Here is a 21,826-nt window from a genome sequence, read left to right as displayed (position 1 = left end):
CTGATCCCTCTTTGTCCTCCCTTCCAAATATAGTGTTTTTCATGACTAAGTAAGCATATTTAAAAATAGGATTGATAATTTGGAAAACTCTAGAATTATGAGGATCGAATAGCGGTTGTTCAGAAATGTGTTGCCAAAAATGTGAATTCTCAAATTGGGGCAAAATCACACACACATCATTCTTTGGCAATTCATAACAAGTATTAAAATCTCCCAACGTCCATTCATAACTTTCATTAAACAAACGAAATTTACACTTCCCCCCACCTTGAACATTATCAACCTCTATTGAGCTTAAAAATTCAAAAACAATTCTAGGATAAGTAGGATATTTCATGTTCACTAAACCACTCCATCATATCCTTTCAAATAGCCAAACTAAATCATCTTTAAACCCCAAAGTTTCTAAAGTTTCAACATCAAGAAACCTAGTGCCTAAAAGAGGTCGTTTACATAAAGAAGAATATCTATACCGTTGCTCATCACTAGAGAAAACAATACCAAAGTCATTAGAAATACCTTTAAAGCAAACATTCCTCTCCTTTCTTGCAACCACCTTCTCCTTCCCTTTTCTTGTGGCCGAAACCTCCTCAATCACGTTTTCCATGGAAGAAAATCAAATCTCCTAAAGAAGAATGAGAAGGAAAAATTAGAAGAAGTAGTTTAAACCTTTAGAAATGGGAAGATAGGAAAGAGGAACAAGCGGCGGTACACGGCCGTGTGCCGCCCCACACCCCGTGCCCTAATTTCTTAAGAAGATGTGGATCAGGCCGTGTGATATCACACGGCCATGTTCATTTCTCATCGCACGGCCGTGTCTGAGACACAGCCCCCTTCCCTTTCTTCTCTGGATTCCAGACACGGGCCCTGTCTGGGACACGGCCTAAACCTCTTCTTTCACGGGTTTCTTCGCACGGCCGTGTCTGGGACACGGCCTCTCCATCTTTCTCCTCGGGATTCTTTACACGGCCGTGTTTGGGTGACACGGCCCAGGCACTTCCCTTCCCTGCAACCTTTGCCTGGCCGTGTATAGCACACGGCCGGGCTTTGTTTTGCACCTAACCTAAAAACAAAATCAAAAACAAGTAAAAACCAACAAAATGAATTTATACTAGCTAGAAGGATTCAATCTGGAGGGCGGGGTTCAGAAAAATACAACCTTTGCACCTCTTCTATTCTTGTACCATGAATATATTTTTTCAGACGTTGACCATTTACCTTAATTATCCCAAAATCTTTGTTCAAAATATCTACAGCTCCAAAAGGGTAGACCTTCTTTACCTCATATGGACCCGTCCACCTTGACTTAAGCTTCCCAGGAAAAAGTTTTAATTTTGAATTGAACAACAAAACCAAATCTCCTACATTAAAGTCTTTACGAAGAATGTGTTGATCGTGTCATTTCTTCGTCCTTTCTTTGTAAGATTTAGCATGCTCATATGCATCCATCCTTAATTCATCAAGTTCGTTCAACTGAAGCTTCCTTTTCTCCCCTGCTTCCTTTAAATCCATATTCAAATTTGTAATTGCCCAATAAGCCTTATGTTCTAGTTCAACTGGAAAATGGCAAGGCTTACCATAAACTAATCGAAACGGGGTCATCCCAATAGGAGTTTTATAAGCAGTTCGATATGCCCATAAAGCATCATCTAATTTCAACGCCCAATCCTTTCTTGAAGTGGATACAGTCTTTTCCAATATGGACTTAATCTCCCAGTTAGATATCTCAGCTTGCCCATTAGTTTGAGGATGATAAGGTGTTGCTACTTTATGCTTCACTCCATATCTTCTAAGTAAGTTTTCAAACTGTTTCTCTATAAAATGTGATCCTCCATCACTAATGACTGCCTTTGGCACCCCAAATCTTGGAAAGATAATACTCCTAAATAATTTGATAACTGTTTTCGCATCGCACGTAGGAGATGCCACAGCTTCTACCCATTTGGACACATAATCTACTGCCACAAGAATATACCTATTCCCATATGAAAAAGGGAAAGGTCCCATGAAATCAATTCCCCAAACATCAAATAACTCAACCTCAAGAATGTAATTTAACATCGTTTCATTCCTTCTAGTTATATTCCCAGTTCTCTGACATTGATCACAAGACTGAACAAACAACTTAGCATCCTTGAATAAGGTTGGCCAATAAAATCCTGCTTGAAGAATTTTCGTAATCGTTTTTTAACTACCCAAATGTCCTCCATAGGACGAAGAATGGCAATGAAACAAGATATCTCTAACTTCTTCTTCAGGTATACATCTACGATAAATCACATCATTGCATTTCTTATACAGGAGAGGTTCATCCCAAACATAATTCTTAACTTCTGAAAAAAACTTTTTCCTTTGTTGATGAGAAAAATCCGGAGGTAACACTCCACTAGCGAGGAAATTCACAAAATCTGCGTACCAAGGAGTTTTCACACTTGATAAGGCTAATAAGTGTTCATCCGGGAATATGTCATCAATAGGCAAATCAAAATCCACCTCATTTTCTGACTTTTGAGATATTCTAGACAAATGATCCGCTACTACATTTTCAGCTCCTTTTTTATCCCTAATCTCAAGGTTGAACTCTTGCAAAAGTAAAATCCACCTGATTAACCTAGGTTTATCGTCTTTCTTTCCAAGTAGATACCGGATAGCTGCATGATCAGTATATACTATTACTCTTGATCCCATTAGATAAGATCAAAATTTATCAATAGCAAATACCACTGCCAATAATTCTTTTTCTGTAGTAGAATAGTTTACTTGGGCTGCATCAAGTGTTTTACTTGCATAATGGATCGCATGTAAAATCTTATTTCTTCGCTGTCCCAAAACTGCTCCTACAGCAAAATCACTAGCATCACACATTATTTCAAAAGGGAAATCCCAATCAGGTGCTTGAATGACCGGAGTTGTTGTAAGAGCACTCTTGATTTTATTGAAGGCTTCAATACATTCGCTATCAAAACAAAACTCAACATCTTTAATCAACAGATTAGTTAATGGCTTGGAAATCTTTGAAAAGTCCTTAATAAAACGTCTATAGAAGCCAGCATGTCCTAAAAAACTCCTAACTCCTTTTATATTGATGGGTGGGGGTAATTTTTCTATTACTTCCACTTTTGCTGGATCTACCTCAATACCACGCTCTGAAATTTTATGCCCCAAAACTATTCCTTCCTTAACCATAATATGACATTTTTCCCAGTTCAACACTAGGTTTGTATCTTCACACCTTTTTAGAACAGTAGAAAGATTATTCAAACAAGAATCAAAGTCATTCCCATAGACTGAGAAGTCATCCATGAAAACCTCCATAATTTTTTCTATTAAATCTGAAAAAATTGCCATCATGCATCTCTGAAAAGTGGCTGGAGGCTGTGTGAGGTTTCCAGAGGCCAAGCAGGTGACGGTCGTGTGCACCACACGGCCGTGTAGCATTTCTAGAGAGCAGAAGGGTCCTGGCCGTGTGAGTCACACGGTCGTGCAGCTTTGGCAGAGAAGGAACTGGACATGGCCGTGTGAATCTCACACGGTCGTGTGGCGCCCGATTCCCTCCTCTATTTAAACCCTCCTTCATGAATTGAAAGGGGATCTCTCCCCCTTTGGGAGAAGACAAGATTTGGTGGTTTCCTCCCATTCTTGGGAGGATTTCTGGGCGATTCTAAGGGAGTTCTTGACGATTTCGACTCCGGAGCGAGGATTGGATCCGAAGACGAGACTTCTTCGTAGATAAGTTTTCTCTTTCCCCCTTTTCTTGGTTTCTTGGATTGGGGATTTAAGAAATGCTTGTAATCTTCATTTCTTCGGATATTCTTCCTCGATTCATGGAGTAGATCTTGTATTCTAGGATTAAGGGAGTATTTGTATGATGGATTGATGTAATCTCTTATGGATTTGCCAATTTCTTGTTTCAATGACATTGCCTTGCTTGTATCAATTGGATCTTGAATGATTAATGGTGATTTGTGCTTAATTCTCATTCTTGATTGATTGTTTGAATTTCTTGTGGACTTTGTAAAGATAAACTCTCACTCGATCATCCGAGGGATCCACGTGACAGGTGCAAGCCCGTGTAAGGACGTTTAAGAGATAATCTTGAAGAGGAAATAGGAATTTTCAAGAGAGTAGGATGGATCTTGTGATTAGTTTCTTGTATCTTGATAGATTAATAAGTTGTGGGCTTCTATGTTGATATCCGAGGAAGGCATAGTAATAGGTGCGCTTCTGTGTAAGGACAACGTAGGTTCACGTCTAATTGATCATATTTAGATACATTTCTCAGTCCTTAGCCGGTTATCTATTGCAAGAGAGAACCGGCAACTTTCTACAAGTGTTAGGCAATTGAGGGATAAGAAGTGGTGAACCATTTACATTCAAGAAATCTTACAAAGAAACCGAAACTCCTAGAATCTCCCTTTATCATAACCCAAAACACTAAATTCTTGTTTGTTGATCTATAATATTAGATTTGTTTACTTTCACTTTGCATTTGAAACGATTGGATAGTTGTTTAGCTAATTCGCATTAAGACATTCCTAGTGCTTATTCCAGTCCCTGTGGATACGATAATCTTTTATATTACTTGCGACATTTCCGTACACTTGCGGAGCGTGACAAGTTTTTGGCGCCATTGCCGGGGACTGCGCTATAACATTAGGAATTATCAATTGAGTTAGACTAAACATAACATTTGTTTTCCTTTACATTTGCATAGTTGTAACTAATTTTTTTTTTAGAATTCTCTTTCTATAAGCTTTTCTTTTCCTGAATAAGATTCTTGACAATTCTTTTTGTTGCAATTATAATTCTAATTCTAACTTTGCATGCTTGATTTCTAGCACTCTAATCTAACTTTTCTCTATTTTCTCTTTTGATCTAGTTTCTTTCTTCTTTTCTTTTGTAAACATATCTTGCAATCTTTAGCATATGAATTTATCTTTTCTTTCTTGTTTTCATTATGCACTTTCTTTCTTGCAATTTAAATTCGGCATTTTCTTTCTTGCTTTTCATATTGCATTTTATTTCTTGTCTTTGATTCTTCATTTTATAATTTTTTCTTGAATATCCATGAGCACTAACATGTCAACCAGGCCCATGAGAAATTTTTCTACACCAATTTCTGCAAGATTTTTGTCTCCCATTGTGCAACCTCAAATTGAAGCAGAAAGTTTCCAACTAGACTCAGAGTTAATTTTTATGATACAAGGTCACAAATTTGGAGGAGAAGTATCAGAAAGTCCTTATCTGCATCTTGAAACATTTTTAGAGATTTGTGATATGGTGAAATGTGAAGGAGTGTCAGCAAATGCAGTTCGATTGATGGCATTTCCTTTCAGTATCAAGGATAAAGCAAGGACTTGGTTATATTCTCTCTACCCTCAAAGCATCACAAGTTGGGAACAATTGGAGAAGCAATTTCTGGATCATTTTTTTCCTCTAAGTAGAACAGTGTATATGAGGAATTGCATAACAAATTTTGCTCAGGCATATGGAGAATCATTAGTTGAAGCATGGGATAGATTCAAGAGTCTTCAAAGACAGTGCCCTCATCATGATTTTGAAAAATGATTGATTTTGCACATATTCTATGGGGGAATTTCTTCCTCAGACAAGAGTTTATTGGATTCATCAGCTGGAGGTTCTTTTATGGACAAAAGTGTAGATGAAGCTTATTCATTGATTGATCAAGTGACATTGAACCTCCATGAATGGTTAAACAAAAGTTGGATGGAATTTCCCTCAGATATTCAAGAAGTACAAGCCATAAATGTAAGAGAGCCTATCAAACAAAATGAAATTCAACCACCTAAAAATGTTGAAATTCTCAAGTCACAGAGTGAGGAGTTCAAACATTTGGGGGCAAAGCTTGATAGTATTGTTTCAAAATGGTTTAAAGAAGATCCCCCTCCTACACAGTCAAGATCCAATGAAAAGTGTGATGATCTTGGGTTGAGAAGTGGCAAAAATCATGAAGAACCTATGAAGAATGACATGTTTAGAATTGAGGAGAAGAATAATAGAAGATCACAAGAACTCAGTTCCATTTCTCTAGGAAGTTCCCAAAGGCCACGAGTACCTTTCCCTCAACGATTAATCACACCAACATTAGATAAGCAAGTTGGACCTCCTCCAAAAGCTCAAAGGAAATTTAGGAATAAGGAAGTTCAATCTTTCCCAGGACCTTCACTAAGGGTTCCTTTTCCATAAAGGTTAGTGGCGGTCAATGAAAATAAAGACTTCGACAAATCCTGTGACACTAATATGGTTGAGTGCAGATTTTTGAATATATATGAAGATGAAGATTTTTCAGATGAGGATTTTATTGATAATGCAGTGGTAAATAAGTTTTCAGATCTATCTCAAAATTTTATAAGGTGTTATAGTGACATTGAATTTTCAGATGATGAATGTGATGTGGTAGATCAACTTAAAACTGCAAGTGAAGTTATTGATTCTCCTTTTGAGGACATAGATGTTGGTTTATTTTTTGATGTATGTGTTGATGATGATGATATGGAAGAATGTGTAGGGAGTTGTGTTGTGGAAGCAGCATCTCAAGGATCACCACCTTTGTCAACACAACTCTTAGAGGTTTTAAGAATTAATCATGTTGTGGAACAATGTGTAGGGACTTATGCAGAGCTAGCAGAGTCTCAAGAATCATCATCATTGATATCATCAACACCTGAGCTAGAGCCAGAACCATCATTTGATTCAGAGGAAGTCACATCTACATGTTTAGAAATTTCAGGTATTTCTCAGCAAAGTAAGGTTAGTATTTCTTGTGATCTTTTGAAAAACTTTATGGAGGTACCTATAATTGACTTTGTTGGATGTGATTCAGTTTTTTTTACTTATTCATCTTATCTTGATATGGTTCTAGCACTATACTATATAACATGCTTGTGGGAGATTTATTTTTCTTTTGGATGTGCAGATTTCACATGGGCCAATAATTGGAAGCTCAATCTGAACCGTCTTCGACCACCTGAAAAAATTTCCAAGAAGATGAAGATGGAGAGAGTTATACTTTACTTTGTAACTCCTTTGATGAAAGCTCTCTTCATAATAAGAGCCCTTGGTAGGAGGGTTCTAAAATATCTTACCCCTCCAAGAGCAAGATTTAGATGAATCTAATGAGGTGGTCGAGCTAATGACTTTAAACAAGCGCTTCTTGGGAGGCAACCCAAGTTCATTTTCCTTATTTTCTTTTATGTCTTTAGTTCTCTCTTTATAATAAACATGTATCCTCTACTTAATTTTTCTTGTCTATCTTATTGTTGTAGAATTCAAAGTTGTGGAGGAATGTGAGTATTGGATGAAGGAGTATCTTTAAAAACATGAATGTCAACCATTTGGAGCTCATCACTTGGTAACTTCTCTTAAAATCTCCTCCACATTGTTTTTAGATTTCATCGGAACGATGAAAAGTTTAAGTCTGGGGGGTGTCATGTACTGTTTAGTTTGGTTTTCATTTTCAGTTTTTAGTTTTTGTTAAGTTTTTCACGTTGGTTCTTGTTGCTTTATTTTGCTTGTTTTTGAAATAATCATGGCAAAAAAAAAAAAATTGAGAACATCAATCTTCACTTATATACTTTCTTGGATTCAAGTGAAATGTTAGCACGATTATTGTCTTGATTCATGGTGTTCGAATGATGCTAGTAGTAAACTTTGTGTAGTTATTTTTTCTATCTTGGGAAGCATTAATAAGCTGAGAATCTTATGGTGATGAGTTTTAGTTTTGGTTCAACCTTAAGGATTTTATCTTCACTACACTTGTGTTTGATGCTTGAATAGTTGATGTCATTGAAATAGTCATGATTCATCTTGTTTGCTTAGTACTTGGTTTCCATGGTAATTTCTCAACTTTCATTTTGGTTACTGGATGAGGCTCAAATCATTAAAGCTCATTTGGAAAAATTAAAATATCCCAACATGTGTGCTAAAAGTACATTTGTAAATAAGTTTTGCACAATGCAAACACAAAAAAAAAATAATAAGGGATATAAAAAATAGTTGTCATGAGTGGAATCTAGCAAGTCACCCCTTTGAGACCGAGTTAGGTTACTGGGGAAATGACTGCTTAGCTTCCCTTGAGATTGAGCACACCTTTGAGACCTTGGGTTAGTTGAGAAATATGAACCAAGTGAATGGTGAGTAAGTGTCTATCACTGGTTACTTGTCTTTCACTGGAAACACTAGGAATTCAAATTTGATGACGACTTGACTAGGACATGGATTGAAACTTGAAGGGTGTTGAGTTACTTTTACACTGTGCACAAGATTCTTACGCTTGAATCATACTTTACTTGTTTCCATGATCATGCTTGTTAATGAAACTTTTTGATAGAGTTAGGAAAGTGCACTAGGTTTTATGAATGTGTTGTAGAACATATGAATTTAGACTGCGGCATTTTGCTTGAGGACAAGCAAAGGTTTAAGTCTGGGGGTGTTATGTGCGTAGATTATATACTCTTTTATGCATGTTTTTACGCACATTTACATACTTTGAGCATGCTTGATCTATGCATTTTTATACTTCCAGTTTTCCTTTTAGCATATTTACTCTTTTGGTTCGGAGATCTGCTTTTTGTGCATTTTCTGTACACAGGAGTCGATTTGGTGAAGAATCTACATCTTTGGGCAAGCCTTGGAGGAAACAAAGGGAGAAAGCACCAGGTCGTGTATCTCACACGGCCCTGCACTGGTATGGAGCTCGGGCCGTGTGGAGTTTGGCACCAACAGAAGAGGAAGATGACATGGCCGTGTGAACCTCACACGGTCGTGTCAAGATTTGAAGCCAACCAGAGCAGAAGCCTTACATGGCCGTGTGGATCTACACGGCCGTGTGAGGTTTCCAGAAACCAAGCAGGCTGTGGCCGTGTGCACCACACGGCCGTGTAGCATTTCCAGAGAGCAGAAGGGTCCTGGCCGTGTGAGTCACACGGCCGTGCAGCTTTGGCAGAGAAGGAACTGGACATGGCCGTGTGAATCTCACACGGCCGTGTCACGGGGTCGTGTGGCGCCCGATTCCCTCCTCTATTTAAACCCTCCTTCATGAATTGAAAGGGGATCTCTCCCCCTTTGGGAGAAGGCAAGATTTGGTGGTTTCCTCCCATTCTTGGGAGGATTTCTGGGCGATTCTAAGGGAGTTCTTGACGATTTCGACTCCGGAGCGAGGATTGGATCCGAAGACGAGACTTCTTCGTAGATAAGTTTTCTCTTTCCCCCTTTCCTTGGTTTCTTGGATTGGGGATTTAAGAAATGCTTGTAATCTTCATTTCTTCGGATATTCTTTCTCGATTCATGGAGTAGATCTTGTATTCTAGGATTAAGGGAGTATTTGTATGATGGATTGATGTAATCTCTTATGGATTTGCCAATTTCTTGTTTCAATGACATTGCCTTGCTTGTATCAATTGGATCTTGAATGATTAATGGTGATTTGTGCTTAATTCTCATTCTTGATTGATTGTTTGGATTTCTTGTGGACTTTGTAAAGATAAACTCTCACTCGATCATCCGAGGGATCCACGTGACAGGTGCAAGCCCGTGTAAGGACGTTTGAGAGATAATCTTGAAGAGGAAATAGGAATTTTTAAGAGAGTAGGATGGATCTTGTGATTAGTTTCTTGTATCTTGATAGATTAATAAGTTGTGGGCTTCTATGTTGATATCCGAGGAAGGCATAGTAATAGGTGCGCTTCTGTGTAAGGACAACGTAGGTTCACGTCTAATTGATCATATTTAGATACATTTCTCAGTCCTTAGTCGGTTATCTATTGCAAGAGAGAACCGGCAACTTTCTACAAGTGTTAGGCAATTGAGGGATAAGAAGTGGTGAACCATTTACATTCAAGAAATCTTACAAAGAAACCGAAACTCCTAGAATCTCCCTTTATCATAACCCAAAACACTAAATTCTTGTCTTCTCCCAAAGAGGGAGAGATCCCCTTTCAATTCATGAAGGAGGGTTTAAATAGAGGAGGGAATCGGGCGCCACACGGCCCCGTGACATGGTCGTGTGAGATTCACACGGCCATGTCCAGTTCCTTCTCTGCCAAAGTTGCACGGCCATGTGACTCACACGGCCAGGACCCTTCTGCTCTCTGGAAATGCTACACGGCCACAGCCTGCTTGGTTTCTGGAAACCTCACACGGCCGTGTAGATCCACACGGCCATGTAAGGCTTCTGCTCTGGTTGGCTTCAAATCTTGACACGGTCGTGTGAGGTTCACACGGCCATGTCATCTTCCTCTTCTGTTGGTGTCAAACTCCACACGGCCCGAGCTCCATACCAGTGCAGGGCCGTGTGAGATACACGGCCTGGTGCTTTCTCCCTTTGTTTCCTCCAAGGCTTGCCCAAAGATGTAAATTCTTCACCAAATCGACTCCTGTGTACAAAAAATGCACAAAAAGCATATCTCCGAACCAAAAGAGTAAATATGCTAAAAGGAAAACTGGAAGTATAAAAATGCATAGATCAAGCATGCTCAAAGTATGTAAATGTGCGTAAAAATATGCATAAAAGAGTATATAATCTACGCACATCAGTTATTTATCCAAAGTCAGTTGGTTCTTAAGTCCAAGCATGAGTCAAGTTCAATAGATTTCAACTTATCCAGTTTTACTTTAAGAGGTATCAGAGCCCTAAAGATCAAACATGCTTAACCAGAAAACTGAGTATCCTTTGCCAACTGTCTAACCTTTAGCTACTTGCTGATTGCCTAGAGGGCAACAGCTTTCACTTGGTTAGTCAAGTTAAGTCAATTTGGTCCAGATATATTTGACTAGAGCTGGAAAACTTGACTTGATTGATGTATATTACATGTTTAACGCCCAGACACATATTGATGCACAGATATAAGCACTCTTGAGTCCAGGCTGTACCCTATGCATCTCACGCTATTCTATGTCTTACAAGCACAAGCAAGGTATACCTAGGTGTTTGTTAGATGCTCTGGCTTAAGTCTAGGGGAACATGATATCTAGGGTAGAAACTTAGGCTAAGTCCGAATTTTGAAAATTCTAAGAAATTGGAATTTTGAAAACTATTTTTCTTAGAATTTGAAAAACAACATGGAAAAACAAAAGCAAGATGATTAAAAAAAGAAACACCTATTCTACCCAACACATTCCTATTTGCCTTCTAAGTGCACTGAATTCAAGTTCAGGTAAGGGTTTTGTAAAAATGTCAGCTAGGTTTGATTTGGACTCAACATGATTGAGTGCAATTTCACCCTTAGCTACGTGATCCCTTACAAAATGATGTTTTACCTCTATGTGTTTAATCCTAGAATGGTGAATATGATTTTTGGTCAGATTAATTGAGCTGATATTATCAATAAAGATTTTTTTATTTTTATATTCTAGTTGATAGTCTTTTAATGTATGCATCATCCACAACAGTTGAGATGCACACTCTCCTAGGGCTATGTATTCAGCTTCTGTAGTAGATAAAGCGACACAGTGTTACTTTCTGCTTGACCAACTTACTAGACATTGACCTAGAATTTGGCAGCTACCACTTGTACTTTTTCTGTCTAATTTGCACCCGGCATAATCTGAATCAGAATAGCCAAAAAGGTCAAAGGTGCAAGTTCTAGGGTATCAAAGTCCTACATTTAGAGTACCTTTAATGTACCTAAGTATTCTTTTAACATATGTTAGGTGTGACTCTTTTGCACAGGATTGGTATCTTGAGCACATACCTACTGCAAACAATATATCAAGTCGGCTTGCAGTTAGGTAAAGTAAGCTACCTATGGCACTCCTATAGTACTTTGGATCTACTGGTTTTCCTTCTGGGTCAAAGTCAACATTGATGTTGGTTGCCATTTGAGTATTTATTATTTTTGAATTTTCCATGTAGAATTTTTTAATTAACTCCTTAGCATATTTAGTTTGATAAATGTAGATTCCATCTTTGGTTTGTTTTATTTGTAAGCCTAAGAAAAAGTTGAGTTCCCCAACCATACTCATTTCGAATTCATTTTCCATTAATCTAACGAATTCTTTTAAAAATTTAGAGTTAGTTGAGCCAAAAATTATATCGTCGACATAGATTTGGGCTATGAAGATGTCTTTTTCTATAGTTTTTATAAATATGGTCGGATCTATTTGTCCATGGTTAAAGTCTTTGGATATTAAATAATTAGATAATCTTTCATACCATGCCCTAGGGGCTTGTTTTAGACCATATAAAGCCTTTTTTAGTTTAAATACATGGTTTGGGTAGTCTAAGTCTTCAAATCCTGAGGGTTGGCTTACATAGACCTCTTCCTTGATAAACCCATTTAAAAAGGCTGACTTAACATCCATTTGGTATAACCTAAACCCTTTATGTGCTGCATAAGCTAATAACATCCTAATGGATTCGAGTCTAGCTACTGGGACATAGGTTTCATCATAGTCTAAGCCTTCAACTTGACTAAACCCTTTAGCTACTAGTCTAGCTTTGTTTCTTATTATATCACCCTGATCATCCAACTTGTTTCTAAAAATCCATTTGGTGTCTATTATTGATTTATCTATGGGTTTAGGTACAAGGTCCCAGACTTGGTTTCTCTCAAATTGCGCTAATTCTTCTTGCATAGCAATAACCCAGTCTGGGTCAGGTAGGGCTTCTTCTATAGTCTTAGGTTCAATTTTAGAAATAAGGGCAATCTGACTAAGGTTTCTATAGGAGGATCTAGTTCTGACTCCTAGATTTGGGTCACCCAAAATTTGGTCAGGTGGGTGAGAGGTACTTACTCTAGTTGGTCTTATGTGTGGGTCAGAAATTGGTTCTTCTGGTTTATTAAGGTTAGGTTGTATTTCATCATCTTCTATAGTTCGTGGATTGATGTCAATATGTTCATTTATATTAGGTAGGTTGTTTTCTTCATCAAAGATTACATTAGTTGTTTCTTCCACTTTTAAGGTATTTTGATTATATACTCTAAAGGCTCTACTGGTTGAGGAGTATCCTAAGAATATTCCTTGGTTAGATTTGGGTGTAACTTTTCCTAAGTAATTTTTAGTATTTAAAATGTGAACTTTACAACCAAATACTTTTAAATAATTTAGGTTGGGAATTTTATGGTAATAAAGTTCATAAGGTGTTTTATTGTGAGGTTTATTAATTAGAATTCTGTTTTGAATATAATTTGCTGTATTTATGGCTTCGGTCCAAAATTGATGATTTAAGTTATATTCGTTTAACATAGTTCTAGCGGCTTCTTGTAGTGTTCTATTTTTACGTTCCACTAGACCATTTTGTTGGGGGGTTCAAGGACATGAAAATTCATATTGGTATCCATTTATTTTACAAAATTGGGTAAACCTATGATTTTCAAATTCCCCCCATGACCACTTCTTATTCTTTTAATTTTAGCATCTTTTTCATTTTCTGTTAATTTGCAAAAAATACTAAATATTTCATAGGTTTCATCTTTTGTTTTTAGGAATTTTACCCATGTGTACCTAGAATAGTCATCAATTATCACTAAGCAATACTGATTTTTGCTTAGTGACTTGACTCCATGTGAATCAAATAGGTCAAGGTGAAGAAGCTCAAGTAAGGATTTAGTTCTTTCTAGGTTGGTTGACTTGTGGGTTGACTTGGTTTGTTTTCTTTGTTGACAAGCATCACAGATTGAGTTTTCAATAGATTTTAATTTGGGCAAACCTCTAACTAGACCATTTTGACTCATTTTTGAAATGAGTCTAGTGTGAGTGTGACCCAGTCTTCTATGCCACAATTGGATTTCCTCTTGTTGTGTCATGAGACACTTTATTGAGGATATTGATAGGTCAATTGTGTATATGTTATTTTTTCTAAGTCCCTTAAGTCTGATTTCAGGGTTTTCGATGTTTTTAACGAAACACCCAGATTTGTCAAAATTGACTAAGTATCCACTATCACGCAATTGACTTATACTTAGTAAATTAAAGTTAAAATTTTTAACCAATAAAACATTTCGAATAATGAAGTCAGAACTAAGTTCAATATTACCTTTTCCGATTACTTTTAGTTTACTGTCGTTGCTGAATGCAACCGATCCTAAATTTTTGTATTTGAGTTTAGTGAACTTCAACTTATCTCCAGTCATGTGTCTGGAGCATCCACTATCCAACATCCATTGATCCAATTCCTACACATGAAGTAGTTGAATTGGTTTCCTTTTAATGGATTTAAAGATAGCTTAATTGAAGTAGACTCCTTAGTTTTTTTATCTCACCCAATCTAAGTTAGTAATCAATTAATCCTATGGTTGTTTATGAGATGTTTAATTAAATTAAGTTTTAAAATAATTTTGAAATTAAGTTTTAAAATAATTAAGTTTTAAAAAGATTTTTAAAATAATTTTGAAAAAAAAATTAAAAGATTTTGAAATTAAGTTTTTAAAAAGATTTTGAAATTAAGTTTTAAAATAATTTTGAAATTAAATTTTAAAATCATTTTGAAATTAAGTTTTAAAATAATTTTGAAATTAAATTTTAAAATCATTTTGAAATTAAGTTTTAAAAATTAATTGATTATAGAATTTGAATTAATTATAGTTATGAGTCTAATTTTGAATTTGAGTTTTAAATTCCTTAGTCATCTCACCCGATCTAAATTTTCAATCAGGTAATCCTATAATTTTTGTGAGATGAATTGAGGTTCAATTTAAGGGTTTTGTTTAACTTTGTGTTAGATTTATATTTATCTTTGGGTTCAACAAGTAAGCATTCTTTGGATAAACTTCTGGGCTATGGTGAGTCACAAGGAACTCATTAAAGTAATCATGCCTTCGAGGTTTTCCAAATAGTCCTACCCATTAAACTTAATACTAAACCTTGGTCTAATTAGTTATGATCCATTTAAGAGTAGCTTTGGTCAGGTCCACTTGGCCAAATGCACCAGGTCGAAGTCATATCTTCCTAGACATGCGATGCTCAAGCTTCCCTAACGTACTATCATCCAAAAACTTCACCAGTACTGTGGGTCAAGTTAAACCTAGCCCGTTTTAATCTAACCTTAATTACCCTGCCGGGTAGTCTATTCTTGTTTACCCATTTCAGGTAAATTAAGTTCGATTACCCGGTCGGGTAGTTTAGTTAGGGGTGCCAGCTATTCTGGATCCTCCTTCTAAATGTTTATTTGATTGAGTTTTTAAATTTTGATTTAATTTCGAATTTAGTATTTATAATTTGAATTTTGAATTTTTGAATTTTAATTTTAATTTCGAATTTAGTATTTATAATTTAAATTTTTGAATTTGAATTTAACTTCGAATTTAGTATTTATAACTTGAATTTTGAATTTTTGAATTTTAATTTTAATTTTGAATTTAGTATTTATAATTTGAATTTTTGAATTTTAATTTAATTTCGAATTTTAATTTATAATTTGAATTGTTTTGGTGTTTACTCCCCCTAGATCATAGTCTCGATATGGTCTATCGAGGTAGTGTATTTGATCCTTCGGGACCCAGTATTGGCCAAGTCCAATTTGATTTGACCAATTTGGACTTGGGGACTCATGCTTGGACTGATTTACTATTTGGTTTGTTTATTAAAGATAAATAAGATTTATATTTCTTTTTTGTTTTATATCCTAACCCAGTTTTATTGTAGACGGCTCTTTGTGACCCAAGAATTAGGTCGAGATTCTGGGATCCTAAAGAAAACCGTTCTAAGGTATTTTCTAAATCCTTAATCTGATTTTTCAAACTAGAATTTTCTTCCTCAAGTTTTTGAACTTGAGTTGAATTTCCGGTCTGAACTTGATCAGGTAAGGATTTGGAGTTAGTCACTTCTTTAAGGACAGCTACTTCCTTTAGAAGTGACTTAATCTTAAGGTTTGACTTAGCTAACTTGCGTAATAAATAATTGACTAAATTATTAAGTCTAGGAATACTTACAGCGGAGTCTGGCCCTTCGGAAACGGATGCGGATCCGTGGCTTCGCTCGGACTCGGCCTCTGACTCGCTCTCGCTCTCGGATTCGTCGATCTGGTCCCGGGCCATCAACGCGAGTAAACTCGTCTGATCGAGTTCGTCGTCGTCGTCCTCCGAAGAAGATTCGTCCCATGTCGCCTTTAGGGTCTTCTTCCTTCTTTGCTTTTTTGCTTCCTTTTGGTTGGGCAGTTGGCTTTGATGTGCCCCTTTTGGTTGCATCCATAGCAGATTACTTCAAATTTTACCTTAGAACTCGGTTGGACCTCCTTGGATTGTACCGCCTTCTTCAGGTCTTTCTTGTTGAAGCCCTTCTTCTTCTTGTAGAACTTCTTTACAAGGTTCACGAGTTCGCTGGTCAGTTCGTCTTCTTCATCTTCTGAGTCGAGTTCGTCTTCTGATTCCGGTTCAGTTTTTCACCGTAATCTCGGTTCTCGTGTTCGACTTGTACCTGCAACTAAAACAACCCCCTTCTTGGTTGGCTGTGCATTAGTCTGCTCGTGAAGTTCAAACTCCGAAAATAACTCATCTAATTTTAAACAAGACAAGTCCTTGGAGACTTTGTAGGCATCTACCATTGATGCTCACAATGTACTTCTCGGAAATGAGTTTAGAGCGTACCTTGTTGATACAGTCTGACCTAGCTGTTGTTTTGATGTTGACACTGATTTAAGTTTGTATCAGATAGTGTTTAAACTCAGAATGACTACTGATCGAGGTTGATCAGTTGGGAGGGAAAGTCCTGGTGAGTGAAGCCAGGCAAGGGAAATCCAGATGGGTCAAGACATCTGGTGAAAAGTCCAAGCAGGGAGCTTGGCACGGGAAAAGTCCAAGTATGGTGACTTGGCACGGAATGGTCAGAGAGGGCTCGGTAGCTCGTTCTCTGGACCGGACGAAGTCGGAGAGGGCTCGGTAGCTCGTTCTCCGGACTATGTCAGAGAGGGCTAGGTAGCTCGTTCTCGGGCCGGACGGAGAGGGCTCGGTAGCTCGTTCTCGGACTAGGTCGAGAGGGCTGGTAGCTCTTTTCTGGACCGGATGAAGTCGGAGAGGGCTCGGTAGCTCGTTCTCGGATTAAGTCAGAAAGAGGACTTTCAATGGCACATTGGATCGGTCGAGACCGATCCAGTTTCTGAACGAATCGGATCGGCGGACCGATCCAGGAAACTAAGTTCCACGGATCGGTCGATGATCGGATGACACTCGAGCACGGGTGAATCTGATCGGCCCGCATCGATCGGCAGCACCGAGGTAACTGATCGGGGAGACCGATCGGAGAAGAGCTGCGAAGAAAGAAGAGGTGGATCGGTGCGTGGACCGATCCACCTCAATCTGATCGATGGATCTGAAGACTCTGAGTGCAATATGATCGGTCGGGAGACCGATCAGGAGAAGAGACGCAAAGAAAGAAAGAGGTGGATCGGTCGTGGACCGATCCACACTCAATCTGATCGGTCACTCGACCGATCGGAATCTCGAACCGATCGGTGCTGATCGGTCCAACGATGATCGGCGGTGGCCGATCCACACCTCGACTTGTTCGTTGTATCAACGATTCCTTCACTGCTTTTGATATATCTCATTCATTTATGTGATGTAATCCTCTGTGCTGTTAGCTTTTGAGTTTGCAGGTTAACAGGTATCATTCCAAGCCTAATTTCAAATTAAGTTCGTAAGAGGAATGCGACAAATGGTCTTTCTGTTGGTTTCAGCGGCGCATGGTGCATTTCAGGCATCAACGGATACTGCTGTGATCTGGCTGCGATCTGCTTGACTCCTGGGGATTGGTTCGAGCTCAGAAGACGCCAGTGTTGACTGTGATATCATTGGTGTGAGTTCAGAGAATCAGAGAAGGAGGAAAAGGGATTGGCTGCAGCGCTGATTTGCGCAGTTTGGACCAGATTTGCAGCGCTGATTTGCGCAGTTTGGACCAGATTTGTGACAGCAGAGATCAGGTTTTGAGAAGCAGTAAAAACAGCGAGAGGGGAACAAGAACACGAAAGAAAGCTTGAAAGAAAAGTGTGTGCTGTTGTGCGAAGTTCTTGAGCTCTCGGGTGAACTGCGATCTCTGTTTTCTGCTACTAATTCTCGCGTGGTTGTAAGCATTTCCATTCTCCTTTGCCACCGAGTTTCTGTAAGTCTCGTGCTTTAAATTAGATATTTCTTGAGACTTTGTGGGAAGGTTACTCCACCTAGAAGGAGGATCTTTAGCCGGAATTCTTCCGGGGTGCGATCTACCGAAGATCAAGGAGTCGTCCACCTTACGGACACGCCGAGGAGTAGGGGCAAGTTATCCCCGAACCTCGTAAATCTGTGTATCAGTGTTTGTGTGTTTGTTTTTGTTTTGTTTTAGTTTGTTTATTCCGCTGCGCTAACTAGTGTCTGTGTAGAACTCTTTGCTTAAGTTTTTAAAGAGGCTATTCACCCCCTCTAGCCATCTAAGATCCCAACAAGTGGTATCAGAGCCTGGTGCTCTTCATTTCGGCTTAACAACCCAAAGAGCAAACAAGGATGGCTATGAAGGAAGGCTTCAGCACAAATCGACCACCCTACTTCGAAGGAGCAGATTTTCAATATTGGAAGGGCCGCATGGAGTATTACCTCAAGACCGACATTGCCATGTGGTTTTCCGTCAAGGAGGGTTTTACACCACCAAAAGATGAAGAAGGTAAGGAACTTGATTCGTCTAGGTGGTCTACCGAACAACTACGCAAAGCACAAGCCGATGCCAAGGCCATGGTCACCTTGCAATGTGGAATCGCCAAGGACCAACTCGTCAAGGTAGGTCCGTTCTCGAGTGCAAGAGACCTATGGAACAAACTCATCGAGCTCCAAGAGGGAATTCGAGATTCTCGGATTGCCAAGAGGGACCTATTCTTGAATCAACTCCAAAATCTAAATATGAAGGACAATGAAACGGTAAGTGAGCTTCATGGGAGATTCAAGGAGATCATCAACGGTCTACACTCGGTGGACGAACGAGTGGAGAATCGCGATCTCGTAAGGTATGCTCTAAAAGCTTTTCCTAGGAATGCCTTGTGGTCATCTATGGTAGATGCCTACAAGGTATCCAAGGATCTTTCCATTGTTAAATTAGATGAATTTTTCTGTGAGATGGAACTTCATGAGCTTGCTAACAAAGGTCAAAAAGAGAAGGGTATTGCTTTGTTTGCAGGACCAAAGAGCAAGGATGGAAGAAGGAAGAAGGAAAAGAAGAAAGAAAAGGAGATTTCCTCATCCGCCTCTTCCTCAGAATCCGATGATGAAAGTGGATCATCATCAAGTGAGATGGCGAATTTCGTAAGAAGAATCATGAGAAGGAGCAGGAGATATAAAGGAAAAGGTAAACCTAGTGAACAAAATATTGACAAAACTAATGTTACGTGTTATGAGTGCAGCAAAAAGGGACACTATCGAAGTGAGTGTCCAAAACTTAAGAAGAAGGAGGAACAAGCCAAAAAGAAGGAGGAAATAGCCAAGAAGAAGAAGGCTCTCAAGGCCACTTGGGATGAGTCCTCATCAAGCTCATCGGAGGAAGAAGAGAAGATGGAAAAGAGCACACGACAATTAGCACTTATGGCAAGGGAAGTTTCGGACTCCGGAAGTGAGGGAGATTCGAGCGACGCTTCAACCGCGGCTTCATCATCGTCGGATGATGAAGAGGTAACCTCTTCTCATATAGAAAAGTGTTATAAGACTATCACTCATTTATCTACATTGCTTAAAAAGTCAAAAACAGAAAATAAATTGTTAAAAGAAGAAGTAAAAACCTTAAGGACCCTTAGGGAAGATGAGGTCGATGACCTACATCTAGAAGTCCTTGAGGATGAGAACAAGGCGTTAAAGGGTGAGGTTGAGAAACTCAAGAAAATGCTTGAGAAATTCTCAACTAGCTCTAAGACTCTAGACATGATTCTAAATGTCCAAAGGGCAGTCTACAACAAGGCCGGGCTAGGGTATCAACCCAAGGAGTCGAGTTTCATTTCTCTAATGTCTAGAACTCAACATAGTAGATCACATGTTTCTAGGGCTCATGGAACTAGGAAAGGTATGACCAAGGCATGGGTTCCTAGGTCTTTCGTTGAAGAAGCATTAGGTCCCAAGATTTGGGTACCTAAAACCTCTATCTTCCGTGTCTTGTAGGCATTGGTCGAGGGGGAGCATCTATCAACTTGGTTTGTTGATAGTGGATGCTCCAAGCACATGACCGGGGACAGATCACTGTTTTCTACCATTCAAAACAAAAATAGAGGTAATGTGTCATTTGGTAACAATGGTAGCCTTAAGGTTGTAGGAGTTGGAGACATTCATATATCCGAATGTCTCCATATCAAGAATGTCCTTCTAGTCAAGGGGATGACTTTTAATCTCCTAAGTGTCAGTCAATTGTGTGATACGGGTTACACAATTGAATTTCATTCAAGTCAATGTTTGGTTAAACACATTGACACACTTGACACGGTACTAGTAGGCACAAGTGTTGATAATATTTATCAAGTATCGTTTAAAAGTGCTACTAATGCTTTGATTAAGTGTTTCATGTCGAAAGAAGAAGAGTCTTGGCTATGGCATAGAAGGTTGGCACATGTAAACATGAAGAACTTCCGGAAGTTGGCCAACCAAGGATTAGTGCGAGACTTACCCAGCATCAAGTACCACAAGACCAAACTATGTGATGCATGTCAAAAGGGTAAGCAAACAAAAGTTGTTCATAAAGGTAAAAGCACTGTAAGTACATCTACTGCTTTAGATTTATTGCACATGGACCTATTTGATTGCAGTAGTGTAATATCATTGAATGGAAGTAGATATTGCTTGGTAATCGTTGATGATTTTACTAGATACACATGGACTTTCTTTTTGAAACATAAGGACCAAACTATAGATATTTTTATTTCCTTTTGTAGAAGAACTGAAAATGAAAAATCTACAACAATTAAAACCATTAGAAGTGATCATGGTGGGGAATTTCAAAATCATAGGTTTCTAGAGTTTTGTCAAGAAAAGGGATATAGGCATGAGTTCTCTACTCCAAGGACCCCACAGCAAAATGGGGTTGTGGAGAGAAAGAACCGAGTACTACAAGAGGCTGCACGAAGCATGCTCAATGAGTACTCACTACCGAGCTACTTATGGGCTGAAGCTGTGAATACAGCTTGCTATGTGCAAAATCGAGTTTTAATACATAGGTTTTTAGGAAAGACTCCCCATGAACTTTGGTTTGGGAAACCGCCTACAATTAAACATCTTAGGGTATTTGGTTGTAAGGTGTTTATCTTGAACACCAAGGATCTGTTAGGATCGCTTCGTACGGCTAGAGAGGGGGGGTGTGAATAGCCGACCCCAAAACTTTCTCGTTTCTTCCTACGATTAGGGTTAGCGCAGCGGAAAATACAACAAAGAAACGAAAGAGAAGAAAATCAAACCTTAACACAAGGATGTAACGAGGTTCAGAGATTAGGGCTCCTACTCCTCGGCGTGTCCGTAAGGTGGACGAGCCCTGTCAATCCGTCGGTGGATGAATCCCCGGAAACCCGGCTAATAAATACTCCTTATGGGTGGAGAAACCTCGCCACAGTCTTTTGCAACAGCAAACAAAGGAGTACAACAATAGAGACAACAAACAAGAACAACAGAAATTGTAAAACACTTGCTTGCCTCTTGTTGTCGACTGGAACCTTGATGAAGCAGCAGCTTCTCAGATCCAGCAGCTATCAAAGCTCAGTTGAAGCAGAAGCTTAAGCAGCACAAGAACGGAAGTTCTAGAAGAAAAGAAGAAGTAAATGTGCAGCAGCAGCCTCGACCCCTTTATACTGCGAAGAAGACAGCGAAGAAACTAGCCGTTGCGTCGCAGCAGAACCGATCAGGGAAGAAGCCTTGCTTCTGTTCCGTCCTGATCGGTCCAT

The 21,826-nt window shown here is 38.7% G+C and overlaps 1 non-coding gene across 1 annotated transcript; it reads right to left on the bottom strand.

Moving 5' to 3' along the window:
- Window positions 1-5,452: 5,452 nt before the first annotated feature.
- LOC121988055 lies at window positions 5,453-5,558 on the bottom strand. The gene has a single exon (XR_006113817.1). It is a non-coding gene; the product is annotated as a small nucleolar RNA R71 (small nucleolar RNA).
- Between the last annotated feature and the right edge of the window lie 16,268 nt (window positions 5,559-21,826).

The sequence above is a fragment of the Zingiber officinale genome, chromosome 5B (genome assembly GCF_018446385.1).
Source record: "Zingiber officinale cultivar Zhangliang chromosome 5B, Zo_v1.1, whole genome shotgun sequence".
NCBI classification, from domain to species: Eukaryota; Viridiplantae; Streptophyta; class Magnoliopsida; order Zingiberales; family Zingiberaceae; genus Zingiber; species Zingiber officinale.
The sequence above is the reverse complement of the archived record's forward strand: the minus strand, read 5'-3'. Positions and strand labels throughout refer to the sequence as shown.